We start from the raw sequence: 15,447 nt of genomic DNA, 5'->3' as shown, positions 1-15,447 counted from the left end.
ATCGCCAAGAGTCTGACCACTTTCCCATTCTGTTTAACATTAAGTTACCAGTATTTTCACAAAGTGTCTCTGAGGAGGGTGAAACTGAACAGGTTTCCATTACCAGATTTTCATGGAAAGAGTCATGTAAAGAAAACTTGTTCGTCAAGCTTTAAACCATTTTAGAAATTGTCATTCCAAAGATGCCCTTCATAAATACATTAATTTAAAGAAAACTTATCAGAGTTTAAAAGAATGAGTGGTGTGAATGTGAAAAACAAAAATTAGCTATCTTTAGTAGACAGCCAAATTCCAGACAATTCTGGAAACTGATCAGCTATAAAAATAGTTTGCCATCACAAAATATAAAAGTTGATGAGTGGTATGAGTATTTCTCTTGTTTATTTACTGAGTCTGTTTTGTCATCGTCTGATACAGATGATGAATTTTATGAGTATGTAAAACAATTTGTAGACAATTTGTATACTAATAGAGATTTTGATGAAGATCTTATCGAGACAGATAGTATTGATGTAGACATATACATTGGAGGAACTTGAACATTCCATTTCTAGTTTGAAAGAGAATAAGGCACCAAGTATTGATGGGATTGCCCCTGAAATTTTGAAAAATGTACCTTTCCAACTTAAAAACATTATTCTCCACCTTTTTACTAACATTCTTGCAACAGGTTGTTTTCCAAAGCAGTGGGCACAGGGACCAATTGTCCCATTACATAAAAAAGGTTCCAAAAGAAAATGCCAACAATTATAGAGGAATAACCTTACTTTCTACAATTAATAAGGTTTTCAGCAATATTATTAATCAACGATTACGGTCCTGGTCTGATACGAATTTTCCATTTATTGAAGGAAAGCTGGTTTTCGTCATTCCACTGTAGATAACATTTTTATTCTTCACACTATTGTAACTAGATATCTTGCACTAAGTGGCCGACTCTATTGTGCTTTTATCGACTCTGAAAAAGCTTTTGACCGTGTAAACCATTATATGTTATTCTACAAGCTATTTAAAGCTGGTGTGAAAGGTAGAGTGTTTTCAGTCTTACATTCCATTAGTAATGTGACAGCCTGTATTCGATCTCCGTCAGGTATTTCTAATTTCTTCAGATGTGAACTTGGTGTCCAACATGGTAGCATTCTGTCTCCACTTTTATTTACTTTATTTATCAATGATATAGATAATGCTTTGGACCATGATTTTGCAGGAGTGCATATAGCAACTGTTAAACTATTTTTTCTCCTGTTTGCCGATGACCTTACTTTATTCAGTACGACTCAAATAGGAATTTAAAGACTATTGAACAATCTCAGCTTGTATTCTAATAAATGGAAACTTAAGGTTTAATATTTCAAAATCCAAATCATTGTTTTTAGGAAAGCAGGGAGGTTAAAGAATAGTGAAAAGTGGTTTATGAATGGCCAGAAATTGGAGGTGGTCCAAGCTTATAGCTACCTTGGTGTTATGCTTTCTAGCTCTGGCCTGTGGAATCGAGCTCAACAACAGTTGGCAATGCAAGCAACCAAAGCTCTTTTTAATGTCCAAAAAGCTCTTGCTAAATTTGGTTCCAATCAGAAGGAGTGTACCACCCACTGACACATGTCTGCCCAGTACAACCAATAAAACAGCGTCACATTTATGTAGAGATCATCGTTTCGTTTTCTCTGATCACAAGCGCTTGCAGTGATTGGCTCGGCTCATTGCTATTAAAATTAAAGCGATATATTTATTATACCAACTGATCATGAAAATTGAAATTAAAAATGTCGGTTTACTGAAAAAGAAATCGTTACGAAACCAGTGCTAACATAAGACCAAGACATCAAAGGTTGGCAGTACAAATCTTTATCGGCAATACATATCATAGTGAAACGTACGGACATGCATGCAACCCCTATGGTCAAAGGTAAAAAAGCGTTAAAGTTATTGGACTCCGCGTCCTCTGGTACCGAAATTTACTGTATACGACGAAACTCGATAAGTTATCACAGACGCAGGTGTATAATAATGATGGTTACGGCACGATCGTATTGTATATACCGCACACAGTTTCTGTACATGGCTATACAGTTTCCCCATTGGTAACCCCAGTGGACGGTGTTTGTAGAGAGAGAATGTGTGTGCTGCTATTGGCTGTCTTGTCTCTGGTAGAGAGGATGTACAAACAATAGGAAATAAAACAGAGACGTTTTTAAAGGCAAATAGGCCTACATCTTGATATGCTGTTTAGATTTTGTTTACTGACAACAAAATATAAAAACATATTTGCTTGTCCATTCACCCATCAATAGATGTAGATAGCAATGTCATCATCTCTTGACACGAGACGTGTAGTTAGGTGTGTAGTTTGTACACAGGTGTTCGGAGTGAAATTCAAATGAGCTCTATATTATAGTTTGGGTGGCATTGGGTATTATTCAAACAGGTCTCTTTTCTTATCAACCTCACGGATAGAGGAGTTTGCACGTTTCTCGTCCCTTGGGATACACGACTTCTGACAGGTAATGCTTGCTCTGTTTGCCATCCTAGTTCAGTCACAATCCTAGGTAAGCAGTCTTTTATCGTCTGTTTGAACCATCGTGGGAATTTCAGCTTTGAGGTTACAAGTCAACTGTAACATTGTAACCCTTCTACAGAGTGTATGTCAATTCAGACCACAGTGTGGGCGTTGAGAAGCTGCGGTAGTCACTTGCCAGTTTGCCCCGTGAGTTCGACCAACTGTAATGTAGTTTCCTTTTCGAATCAAAGAGAATTTAGGATGAAATTATTACGGAATGCGTTCATTTTTATTTGCTAAAGTAATGATGTACGAACACTAACTCAGTCGTAAATCTATTAGGGTCTATGAATATTTGAATATTTGACTTGTTAGTTCTATTTTCTCTCACATGACCCGAAATCCCCCGAAAGTGTGTTGTGGCGCTTTAAAAATGTTACCAAGTGGGAGTGCCTCTTTAATGGTAGGTTGCCAGACGCCGTCACCGAGTGCCAGCCGGTCTCATTTATTCCACAAAAACAAAAAATGTGTCGAGCATTATCATTACAGACAGAAAAGTACTTTCTCTGAAAAAATTACGTAACAGTACAACGCCCCTTTTCTAGCGCATAAGACCGCCCAGGAAAAACCAGACAAAAAAACAAACGTATATTTGAAAAAATCCTGGAAACCTGTACCCGACGCAATGTCAAATGCGCCTAGGGGAGGATTAGGGTGTCATCCTTACTTGTCGACATTAAATGCAAACTCAAAATATTTTTAAAATTTCATAACTCTGCATCATCAATAACACCTAATATTGAAAGTGGCTGCACAAGCAGTAAGTGCTGGCCTAGAATGGTCAGCCTAAACACCTGGCTTACGTTAAATACCCCTAAACACGTGACCAACAGACGCCTCTGATTGGCTGTCACTACGACGTTCAGACAAGCATTTCCCGCTATACAACGAACCGCGGGAAATTTTATATCTTATAAACTACGTTCGCACGCTCACACTGCGTACACACAAACACACAAAAACCCATATCAATGGTAGGTTGCCAGACGCCGTCACATAGAAAAACTAAAGAACGGGAAGGGAAACGGCCCCCATAAAAAATGCTACAAGCCTAACTTTTTGGTCACCTGAAGCCGATGTGCAAGAGAATCAACAACGTTCGTTTATACATGAACGCCTAGCGCCTTGGCGTTTTCCGAGCTCAATCTCCTCATGCTTGCTATTGCGCCATTCTCATTCACCTGGATACTAGTGTTGCACCCTGTTCCGTTCAACAATTTTGAGGATTATCACAATTCAGGAGCGACCCGGATCGCCACCATCGTGACTTAGAGCTGCGGGATTTTTTTCGTGATTTTTTTCGTGCACGCTGGCGAGCACAGACCGATCTATCGCGATCCGACACCGTGCTCTCATGAAGGGAGCATTCGTTATTTACGGGGAGGGGGGGTCGGTGGAAATCAGGGGGGGGTTGACTTTTACAAAACCGCTTTTCAGGGGGGGTCAAATTTTACAATCAATGATTGAAGGGGGGGGGGGTCAAATTTTACAAAGGTTTGTGTTGAGTTATGGAAAACAAAATTGACTTTGGAATTTCACCGAAATGTTGCTTGTGTAACCGATGTTTCGAGACGGCAGAATAATAACCAACCGAAGCTCAGCCAAATTTATTTCTCTAGCAGGGCCAACAAGTCCGAGACTGGCATTAACCTCTCTAGAGCAGCAACAGAGCATGTAGCCCTGAGTACAGGTCTGTGTGTTCCTGGCGTATACAGCCTCCACCACAACCCTGCAATGGTCTGTGGAGATAACTGGGGTCTCTGCAGCGAGATTCAAAATGGGGATCGCCATGGGTAAACAACTTGTCGAGTATGTTATGTTTCAGAAAATGAGCGGTTTTGGACGTTAGGAGAAGTCAATCGCATCTTTTCTGGGATTGGTTAGGAGGTAAAGGTAGGCAGGGAAAGGATTTTTTCCCCAATAGAGCAGAATTTCGGCCAAAAAGACCGTTTAGTCTTCATTGCGGTCCAGATCAGGCTGCAGAGACCTCAAGTCTGTTCAAAGACCATTGCAGGGCTGTGGTAGAGGCCATATAATGCTGGGAGACACACGTGCACACACCTGTACGCAGGCTACACAGCATGGGGCATGAAAAATTGCCCAAAATGAGGGCACACAGTCCATGTAGCCGACAATGAGATGCAAATGATATGCGGTCAAGGTCTCCTCAACTAACTTTCAGCTGGTTCTTCACTTTCTACTATTTTTTTAGTATTTTTTACAAAGGCACAGACTTATTCTACCTGCAACTTAAAACTGATCGTGATTTTGTAGCTCATTCTTTACTATTTTTCATAGTTTTTGATAGCCGGTAACACACACTTCGTGTTCGTGTCGGCTACATGGACGATCTGCCGAAATGAGGAACCAACACACAGTCATATAATGTAACAAACAACTTCTGTATATATTGTGTCAAATATCGGGGTCTACATATAAAATAGTAAAACCGTACCCAAAACTATAAATATTACTTCATGGTAACAGTAACCGTACTGATCGACCTCCCGACGGCAGGAGTCGAACACACTTTCAGAACAAAACTCTGTTCAAACCCTTTCTAAATGCTTAACAATTTCTATGGAAAACTTAACGGTACCGCAGAGGTACCTCAGACTTGACGACGCGGCTGGGAAACACAAATAGTTCACACGCGACTATAACTAATGTTCGATGATGAGCACAATTGTAAGTCCCGTGTAATGTCTGCACATGAAAGTCGGTGACAACACACGCAATTCACTGCTAAGCAGCGTCCAGTTCAGCTACCACGGGAGCAGCCATCTTACTAATATTCTTAGATCTTTTGTTTACTTCCGGTCGGGACATGCCGAACTAATCTGAAGTCTTACTCTGCTAACTCCGCGCATCGACAAAAGTTCAGTGGAACAATCATAAATAATGTTCTCATGACAATCTCAGACATCTGACTGAACTCATAAACGGAATAAAGTTCACAGTTAACACACAATTTGCTGCAGAAAGATCAGCTTTCAACTTGTGGTGATATTATCATCTTAGCAGTGCGTATATTGCAAATATACGGCACGGCTTTCACTTGTGTGAGCAATGTTCGTTCCATCATGAGGTAGTACCTCCATGGTTCCATCGACTAAAGTAGAGCATGGCGTAGGGTTAAATAAACTGTCCGATCCGCACAAAATTCGATCTCTGCCACTCACCGGTTTCTTTACATATCTGCTGACTTGAGTAAGACTCAAAATAGAGAAATATCTGACTTAAAAAGCACACGCTGACACTCAAACCTTCCAGTGCCAGTGCAGCATGCAACGTAAAACACTCTCTGGGAAGTTCCCGTTTGGACTCCCTAAGTATACAGTGATAACACACAAGAACTCCCAGGCAAAATAGAAAATACACAGGTCCTCCATACATAATCTATGAGAAGCTATGAATAATTTCTTTTAAATACAAAACTAGCTAAATCTGTGTATTTATAGATTCTTGATTAATGTACTTGATAAGACTAGGGTAGTTACCAGTGCATGTGTGAGCAAGAAATATGATTTTGGAATTTCACCGAATTGTTATTCACTATCTTGTCAGAGGAAACTATGAATAATTTTTTTCCATAACATAACTAGTTAAATCTGTGTATTTATGTACGCTTGATTATTGATATTAATTTACTTGATTAGACTAGGGTGGTAACAAGTGGATGTTTGTGCAAGAGTTTTGATTTGGAATGTCACCGAAATGTTGATTCACTATCTTGTATATATGGAAACTATGAATAATTTTTTTCCAATATAAAACTAGGTAAATCTGTGTATTTATGTACTCTTGATTATTGATATTAGTGTACTTGATTAGACTACAGCGATTACAAGTTCATGTGTGTGCAAAAATTTGATTTTGGCATTTCACCAAAAATGTTGATTCTCTAGTATGTGAGGAAACTTTTTCAGCCCGGGGCCACAGGGTGCGAAGGGTTAATGAATCAAATCTGATGAATTTTTTTTTTTCATGGGGGGGGGGGGGTCACATTTTACAATTGATGAATTGAGGGGGGGTCAAATTTTAGAAATTTGATTTGGAGGGGGGGTCGCTTTTTACGTTTCATTTGTCGCTCAAATTCCACCGCCCCCCCCCTCCCCGTAAATAACGAATGCTCCCTTAGAAATGGCGATGCGATAAATTCAGACATGGATGGAAACACGGAAGGCATGTCAAAGGAAATCTCGAGTCGCTGTTATCGAATTAGGGTGCCGTCGATCGATTTAACAGCTTAGTAACGTCATGGCTCCCGTCGTACCTGACGATAAACCCGAAAACTATACACCTCAACCGAAGTTCAACTGAATAAATAAGTATCGTATGATATTCGAGAAAGCGACATAGAAGGCACAAAACATCAAGTCATTCGACAAACAACGGTAAATTTCCTTCATCACATTAAAAATTCTGTAAATTCTCGATCTTAATTACAGGAATGGGTCTTTAAAACGCTAAGTTCTTTATAAACAGGTATGAGCTATGAAACAACTCAATCAAACTTTGATTTCGGGAAACAGCTTGAGCTCCATTGTATGCCGCAAACATGTCCGGTGGCACCTTCCAAATAATACTTTGAAGTTTCAGTCCAGGTGTAACTATTGTTTTGTACGTCTAAAATTAATTTCCTTCTTGATGATCCGGTCTGTTAAGACAGTGATCTCATGGGCGTCAATAAATTAGGCAAACTGTTGAAGAATATTTACAAAGGAGGCGGAAGTACCAAGTATTTTATAAAAGTCAGTGCCTCAAAACGATGGTATGCACTGTTTTTCACTCGGTGGGAGTAGAGACGTGCCATATCATTCACGTATCTTGTCATAAAATCGAAGCATGCATATAATATCATATACAAGCTTACCACCGAAGAAAGTCAAACACATCTGGAATTCTATCTAATAGTGTAGGGTACAAATCTGAAAAGACACCCAGAAACTTAGGATGTAGTGATGATGTTTATGTTGATTGTCATCGACATGCCGCACGTTCTGTGGCCAGGTTCCGAGGCGTGCCATCCTAAAACCATTTACCGCAAAATCAAGTTCCATTTGTTCAAATTTTTCAAAGCCTGATAAACGATCAAAGCAGCCATAAAGACGATGGGATTGTGCGACAAATGTAACTCCGGTTTGCTCGAGAATGATCAACTAAAACTATCCATAATTCAAAACCTACGCATTCTGGCGTAAACATTAATCTAGGTTATGTCAAAGCTCTTCACATAATTGAACTTTGTGAAGAGTTTGAAACAGTTATCCTATAGCAATGCTTTGTACTGGCATTCGTCTGAATTCCAATAAAACAGTTGTATGCTCACAGAATATTCATCATTGAGTGACATATAATTTACTCTAGTTTGCGGGTATCATGTGCGATGTGAGAGGATGGTCAACTATAAATATCCATATTTAGGGGACTAAATACTGAGATACAAACTTTTATTCGAGCTTACAGTCAAAGAAATATAAATTATTAAACGTTTCCATACCAGATTTCGATATTACTGAATAAAATAGTCATAAGTCCAAGTGACGGGTATATACCACTTGGATTAGACCGGTACACTCAGTATATGCGCGAGCTATCGTCAATGCGTGTACATCGGCAAGTGGCAAATATCTCGTTGTATACCCGCCCCGAAGGTGGTTTGTTGCTTAATAATCTCACTGGCTATAATCACCACTATAATACGAAATAAAATTGAGATTACAATGAAGGAAATATTTGAAGTTTGAATAAAAATTCTTCGATTACATTGCTGTATTGTTATTAATATCAAAAAACAATCCGGCCCCACTGATTAACGAGGGCTGCTACCTGATTATTGGTATATTCCAATTATTATATGTTATCGACACGTTATCATTTGCTGAACGAGTCAGAACGGATTTTATGCCCAGCATTTGAGCCTGGCCAGGACTGAATTGATATAATGCGTCGTGTGTCTTCCAAAACAGTTATAGATTTTGCTTTATTTTTACCTTTGATTCCAGTAAATCATTCTTTACTGTCATTGTCTTCCAATAAACTGTCAATGAAAACAAATACCTTAATAGCCTCGATTGAATATTTACACATCAGAATATTCCCTGTATTCTGTCAGACCAACCAACGCATGGGGTATAGCATGTTCATAGGTTTATTCTTAGAAATATTCTTGTACCAACTGCCATGCTTTTCGGAGTTTCCAGTCAAAGATTGCGAACACAAGGAATTCTTCTTTCTTTTGGAATTATGCCTACAAGGACAATTTCAAAGTTCCAGATGGTGTTTATGAGGCAGAATCAATGACAAATTTGTCTGAGTATACCAAGAGTTGCAGCAAAGTGAACAATATTGCATATGTATTCAATCGTAAAACAGGGAGCACAACTCTGGTCACCCTGATCAGTCGATTCGCAAAGACCAATTAATTTCAATAGCAAACAAAAGTGATACATCACGAGGGCAAAGGTTACAGAGGGATTACGGAACTTTATCACGTGAACGGAGAAAACCACCATAACTCAACACTACCTGTACTTGGAATAAAAAGAAAGAATCGTATTCACATGCCACGAGAGGGCGGCACATTGAATATAGCTGCTGACAGCGAGGCGAGAATACGGTGCAGATTAAAGTCACCAAATACAATTTTAGTTACCATCATCCGCAAACCGTCTGCACATTTTGAATCTGTTTTTGGTTTCTTCAATTTGAGCAAGTACATAGAGAATCCATCGCGGAAAATAAAGGGTGGAAAACTGAATGAATTCTTACGGAAGCCGGAATGCTACCGGGAACGAATACGGAGCAGGGCAAAAGGCACATTTTGGGCCATTGCAAGGAATAGCCAAGCATGGCATCTTGGCTTAGATCATAAGGACCATGAAAAACCAGACATTGTGGAGAAATACTTCAAAAGACTGAGCGAAGAGCTTGACTTGATTCTTGTTACGGAATATTACGACCATTCGCTAATCTTACTCAAGCGGATAATGTGTTGCAAAATGGAGGATATACATTGCATACTGTACATTGCCCGAAGAGTTCGGTCAAAACGTGTTCCGCTGAGCAATGATGTGCAGCAGAAGATATACAAATGGAACTCCATCGATGTCAAAATATACGATATGTTCAACAAAACCTTATGGCGGAAAATTGCGCAGTATGGACCTGAATTGGAAAAGGATCTAAAGGAATTTCGCCTGATTAAGGCAACTGTGTCAGAAGAATGTGAAAAGTTTGGAAATCTATCGCGCGAGACAATTGACTTGTTGAAAAAGTTCGGATCCAATGAAATTAATTCACGCACATTTTGCGAAAAGTTGAGAGCCTGGTTTACGATGAAGAAGGGACTTCGAATATCTTGGAGCAACCATGGAACAGATGCATTTTCGATGAATTTGGCAGGTAGGAATGCACGACATTTATAATTGAACTTCTTCACGAAGAATTCAAAGCTGGTCGTCAAGTAGTAAACTAATTATAACTCTTACAATGAAGGTCTGAACAAGTTTTCAACTCGTAATTTTTTGTTAATGACAATACCACTCTTAAATGAATCAATTCTATTTATTTTCAAGCTCTCATCAGTCTCTCTGAAACCAGAAAATTGGCAGGCGTTTTTAGTGACACAATTTGCGCATAGGGCTAACATTAGCACCTCACATTCAGAGTGAAAGTCATTCGCTTTGAGCCGTGCTCAATGCAACTCTGATGCATTGCATTTGGATTTGGCCGCACTCAATGCAACTCTCGTGGAGGACATTCCCTTTGAGCGGCGCTCAATCAATGCAACTCTCGTGAAATGCATTTGCTTTGACCGCAACTCATTTTAATCAGACTGCCTGTATTCGCTGTGTAGCTTGACTCATTTGAACTGCACTGCTTTTGTCTTGCTTGAAACTCATTTTTGAGTTGACGTATTTGAGTCGGGACACAGTCCGCGTGTGCATGCCAGTGTGTGTGTGTGTTGGGGGGGGGGACTGGTTTGGGAAAATCATTTTTGAATTGGGTCCACTGCATGCTGCATTCGAAAATGAAGGCACTTTGGGTTGAGACAAACCACAAGTGAATTGGAATCCAGTGCATTTTGCTTAACTTCTTGTGTGCATTGGATTTTATCTTATTTTAGGCCTATTTGACTCTGATATTACTTCAAATTGATTGTGCCAGAATATGGTTCACAGTGTTAAAACCAAACCTTCATTAAAGTGTTTAACTTTGTGCGAACAACACGAGATGTCATAAAGCGTCATACTGACCTCACGTAATGTCATTATATATTTAGATATTTTCTGCCATTGACCTGGGGAACCTGAAAAAATAACCCAGAAGTGTGATGTTAAATTCCCGTTTTAGCGCCGAGTTACACGACATGACGAGGCAACTCGTTGAGGAACGCGACGAGCAACGCGTTGGACAACTCAATTGCCCGCCGCGCTGCCTCGTTTGTATGATATCGTCGCGTACCCCAAGGAGATCAGGCGCTGTCGACTGGAATCAGGTGCAGCCAACGGAGCTATTCATCGAAAAGCTATTCCGGAAGCAATTTTAAAGGGCAGGGGAAATTTTAATTTTGCTAGGGCAGGGGACATATTTTAGTTTTGTTGTCGGCAGGGCAGATATTGGTTGATTGTCTTGGGGACTGGGCTTGGCGAAAAACGAGGAGAGGGGAAGCTACTTTTAAAACGGGGACAGGGGAATTTCAGCCATGGTGTTTCCGGGGATGGGGACACAGGGCAAGTACTTATATCTTTTAAAGGATACCCAGACTACTTAGCCTATCGATTGACCCCACATCTCACTCTATGTACTGCGAGATGGAAACCAAATACAAAGCCACTGCAGTATATGTCTGCATGTTAATTTTCAGGGGAAATTTTTTCACAGGGCAGGGGAAAATCGACAGTTTTTTTATCGCAGGGTAGGGTAGCTTCATGTCTGCAGGGGAAATGGAATGACAATATTTTAAAAGAGGCTTTTTTCAAGGGCAGGGGAAATCGGCAAGTTTTTTTCGCCACAGGGCAGGGGAGCTTCAAACATTCACAGTGGGGAGGGGAAACATGCAAAAATCTGTGGGGAGCGCGTAAAAATGAAGTTTGAGTGTGGCAGGGTAAGTCAAAAAAATTTCAGTGGGAGGGCAAATTATGAACAGCTAATTAATTACCCTCTTGACTTATAATTAGTCAGTTCACATTACTTGTCATGTACAATATATCTTATCATAGTAAGGACCCCTTTAAAAGTGCATTGTTCGTTGGCTGCACCTGTGGAATACCGACATGTCCGGGTTTTTCAGGCGGCGTGCGAGTAGCGTTTCCACACTGCCTCGCGTCATCTTAGAAAAGCTTTGACTTCTACTTATGTTCAGAACAATGATTCTGTTTGCGCTCATCGGTCATAACTTGTTAGTGCATGTAATTTACAAAACTCTGACAGAAACGATACATACTATAATTGGCAAAAAATCAATCAATAAGTAAATAAATAGAATAACAGTACCAGAGGTGCAGCCAGGACGCGGCCTTACGACAATATCCCCAAACGGAACCCTTGTCCCGCATTCTCGCGCACTGCGGGTCACCTCGGGCACATTCACTCATGCGTCGACTGTGTTCAATGGATGTAGTCTGCAAGTAATATCTGTTACTGACGGTGGACTTCGTTTTGCATTATTTTGAGGCTTTTTCACGTACTTTCGAAGTAACTAAATCGCTGCACTTGGTGGTAGTTGGACTGAGCTCTGATTGGAGGCAGATACCGTACGGTATACTGTTACAATTGGCTAAAATTAAAGCGTAGCGATGCGGTCCCGGTAGCTTTAATTTTGTTTTGTGAAGCTAATTTATAATAAAGTAATAAAAAACCTGATTGACAACTGACACATGTTGCCCCAAAATGTTCAATATGTCCCCAAAAATAAACCGTAGTGGGACACACTGTCCCCTCGTTGCAAGTCCCTTGCTGCAACACTGATGATAAATGAAACAATGTATTTATTAAATAAATCCTAAACAAAATCGACACCTCTGTGAATTCTATTGCTTGGGTAAATTAGTGAATCACCACTTCAATATTAAATCAACTGCTGAATAAGGATTTCTGCAAATGAGCGATCAAAATTTCCTGTTGTCCTCATACGTGGACTGATATTTTAAGGCATCGTTCAGGTAATAAATCAGCCCGAGGAAAGACTTCGTGTAAAATAAAACTTACCGCCAGACAGATATGCTTGAACATTGCAACGTTATCTGATATAAGTATTTTACTCCTTTTACGTCGAAGAAAATTTGAATAAAGTATACTATCTTTCTGATGGTGTTTGTCAATTAATGGAACTTATTTTACCAACTCTTTCTCTGTCTTTGTCGATCGATCAAAGTACTTTTATCCTCAATTAAAGTCCTGCGCGGCCCTAATTTGTCTGATTGTATACTTTACCGTATAATACTAGTACTCTGTGACGTGCTCCGGCCAACGAATACCAGGCCCCAGTATTGCACACCAACATGGACAATTTGCGACATGTTTTGCGAAACGACGAATAAATCAAGTGTTGTTATGCCCGCGGCTACACCAGGCCATTCTCAGCACGAGGGAGAGATACAAGACAACTTAGTTCTTTCCCATTTCAAGACAGGGAAGTCGGGACGGTAGCAATGCTTGCCTGAATAATGAACATAAAATTTATTTTACGACATTATTTTGTGTACGGTAAACTTTACCATGAGCGAATAATTTACATGTGAATCATTTATAATTTTTATAATTTCAAATATTATTTGGAGTGTATTTCCAACCCTCTCCTAAATAAAATATGCCATCATTCACACGTTAGTCACTTCGAGTTACGTGTCCATTAAAACTTTTGGCAAACCTAAAAATGTCGAAGTTATTTTGTATTCCTTTAAATATACATAACTCGGTGCACGTTATCATGTCGTTTTTCGTTCATTACTGACTGATATGCATACGCCAGGACGGACATTAATCGATACCCCGAACACTCTACGGTCGTATTGCACCACTATATGTCACAAAATATCCATTCTTTTTCCTGTGTTGCAAAATAGTCAAATTTTTAATTTGATATTTATGGTTTGTAAAAGTCTTAAATTCTTCCAAAATGCCAAAAATGACATCATTTTATGATAGCTAAATTTTCACAGGTGTGACCACTATCCACATCATGACCACTGCATGGTTGCATCACTCCGCTCCGTGTCAAAAGGTAACCCTTTTTTCAGTGTCACGGAAAAGTTGATTTTGAAATTTTATATTCTGGTTTAAGCCTATTGCTGTTTCATTGCCATAATTATTTTGTCTTTAACAAAAATTATATTCCAGCTTTGTCAATACAGAGAATTTTGTGACGTTCTAAATCTATAAATTCCCTAGAATCGGCAAAACTATAAGCGAAAATAATGTACCCCTCCCGGACCATAATGGACTCAAGTAAACTTTGCCGTATCGTACATTATTTTATGTACAGTGTCCTTTCCTCCCCTATTGTCCTTGAAGGGGGACATTATTCCGTAAATATTGAATAATTAATAATTGTTAAAAAAAAACAATTATCACTTTTACATATGTACGGGTATTAAATCGAGACCGAGAGAGTGATAAAGTTAGGGGAAGGCCCTAAGTTTGAAGGGAGTCACCATTTTCCACGCATCCAGTTTTTGAACCACACCATCCCAGCCCGTGTTCTCTCCCGGCTTTATATGTTACCCATGAAGCATGCTAGTGAAACCATCTCGACATGACAAAAATGTCTCTATAATTTCTGTAAATTATGATAGAATTTTAGAAATTGTCCTTTATTTATTCGATCTGTAAAAGTACTGACTAGGAGTTTCTTTTAATTCGACCGTTTGAAATATTGATTTTTTGTGGTCGAGTAATAATGCGATTTGCCACGGCCTAGAGAACGTTTTGATAATGGGTCGCCACAAATACAGTCCGCTCTTCAAGCGTGAGCCACATAATGTTTTGCAAGAAAACTAGCGACAAATGCAAACGAGTTGAAATGTTCCAGTCGCGTCGTCTGACTGTGTTGCCTACCGCGTTGATCGCGTTGCTCAACGAGTTGCCTCGTGTAACTCGACCTTTAGAGTTCCAAGAAAGTCCTTGTTATCGCGTTTGATAGAATCCTGTTCTGTGCAATGGACTTGGAGTTCGTTCGCGCACAGATTGTTTCCAATCTGAACAATACTTCATGCACTGAAAAATAATTTTCAAAATAATGGAGATGGCTCCATAGCAATAAGGTGCAAGATTATGGTGCTTTTGTGGTTTATCTCAACTCAAAAGTGTCTTCATTTAAATCGAATGCAACATGCAGTTAACCCAATTCAAAAAATTAAATGGTTTGACCAACTGAAATGCGTTTAACTGAAAAATTAGTTTCAAGCAAGACGAAAGCAGCGTAGTTCAAATGGGTCGAGCATCAAAGCGAATCGAAGCAGTCAGATTCAAATGAGTCGCGCCTCAAAGCAAATGCATTTCACGAGAGTTGTAATGAGCGCGACTAAAAGCAAAATGCATTTCACAAGAGTTGCATTGAGCACAGCTCAAAGCGAATGCGTTCCGTGGCTAATGGCGGTCAAGTAAAATCCTAATATTTCTTGAAATCAACGAATTCGGTTTTTGACGTGGTTTTAATTTTTCGAGTTGGTTTTCATTCACATGTTGCGTTTTTGAACTCATTATTAAGAATTTGCTACAATTCTCAAATTTGGTTCATCTGCAGTATCGGTCTCGCATTTCAAAAGTCGTGATTGAAAATTCAAAACCAAAATCGAGAAAATAGAAACGAACAATCTTATCTTTCTTTTGGGTGCTAGGGAGTCTCTTAATAAAATGTCACATTTGGGTATCAACAGTGTAAC

Source organism: Ptychodera flava, chromosome 16 (genome assembly GCF_041260155.1).
Source record: "Ptychodera flava strain L36383 chromosome 16, AS_Pfla_20210202, whole genome shotgun sequence".
Taxonomy (NCBI): Eukaryota; Metazoa; Hemichordata; class Enteropneusta; family Ptychoderidae; genus Ptychodera; species Ptychodera flava.
This window is presented reverse-complemented; position numbering follows the sequence as displayed.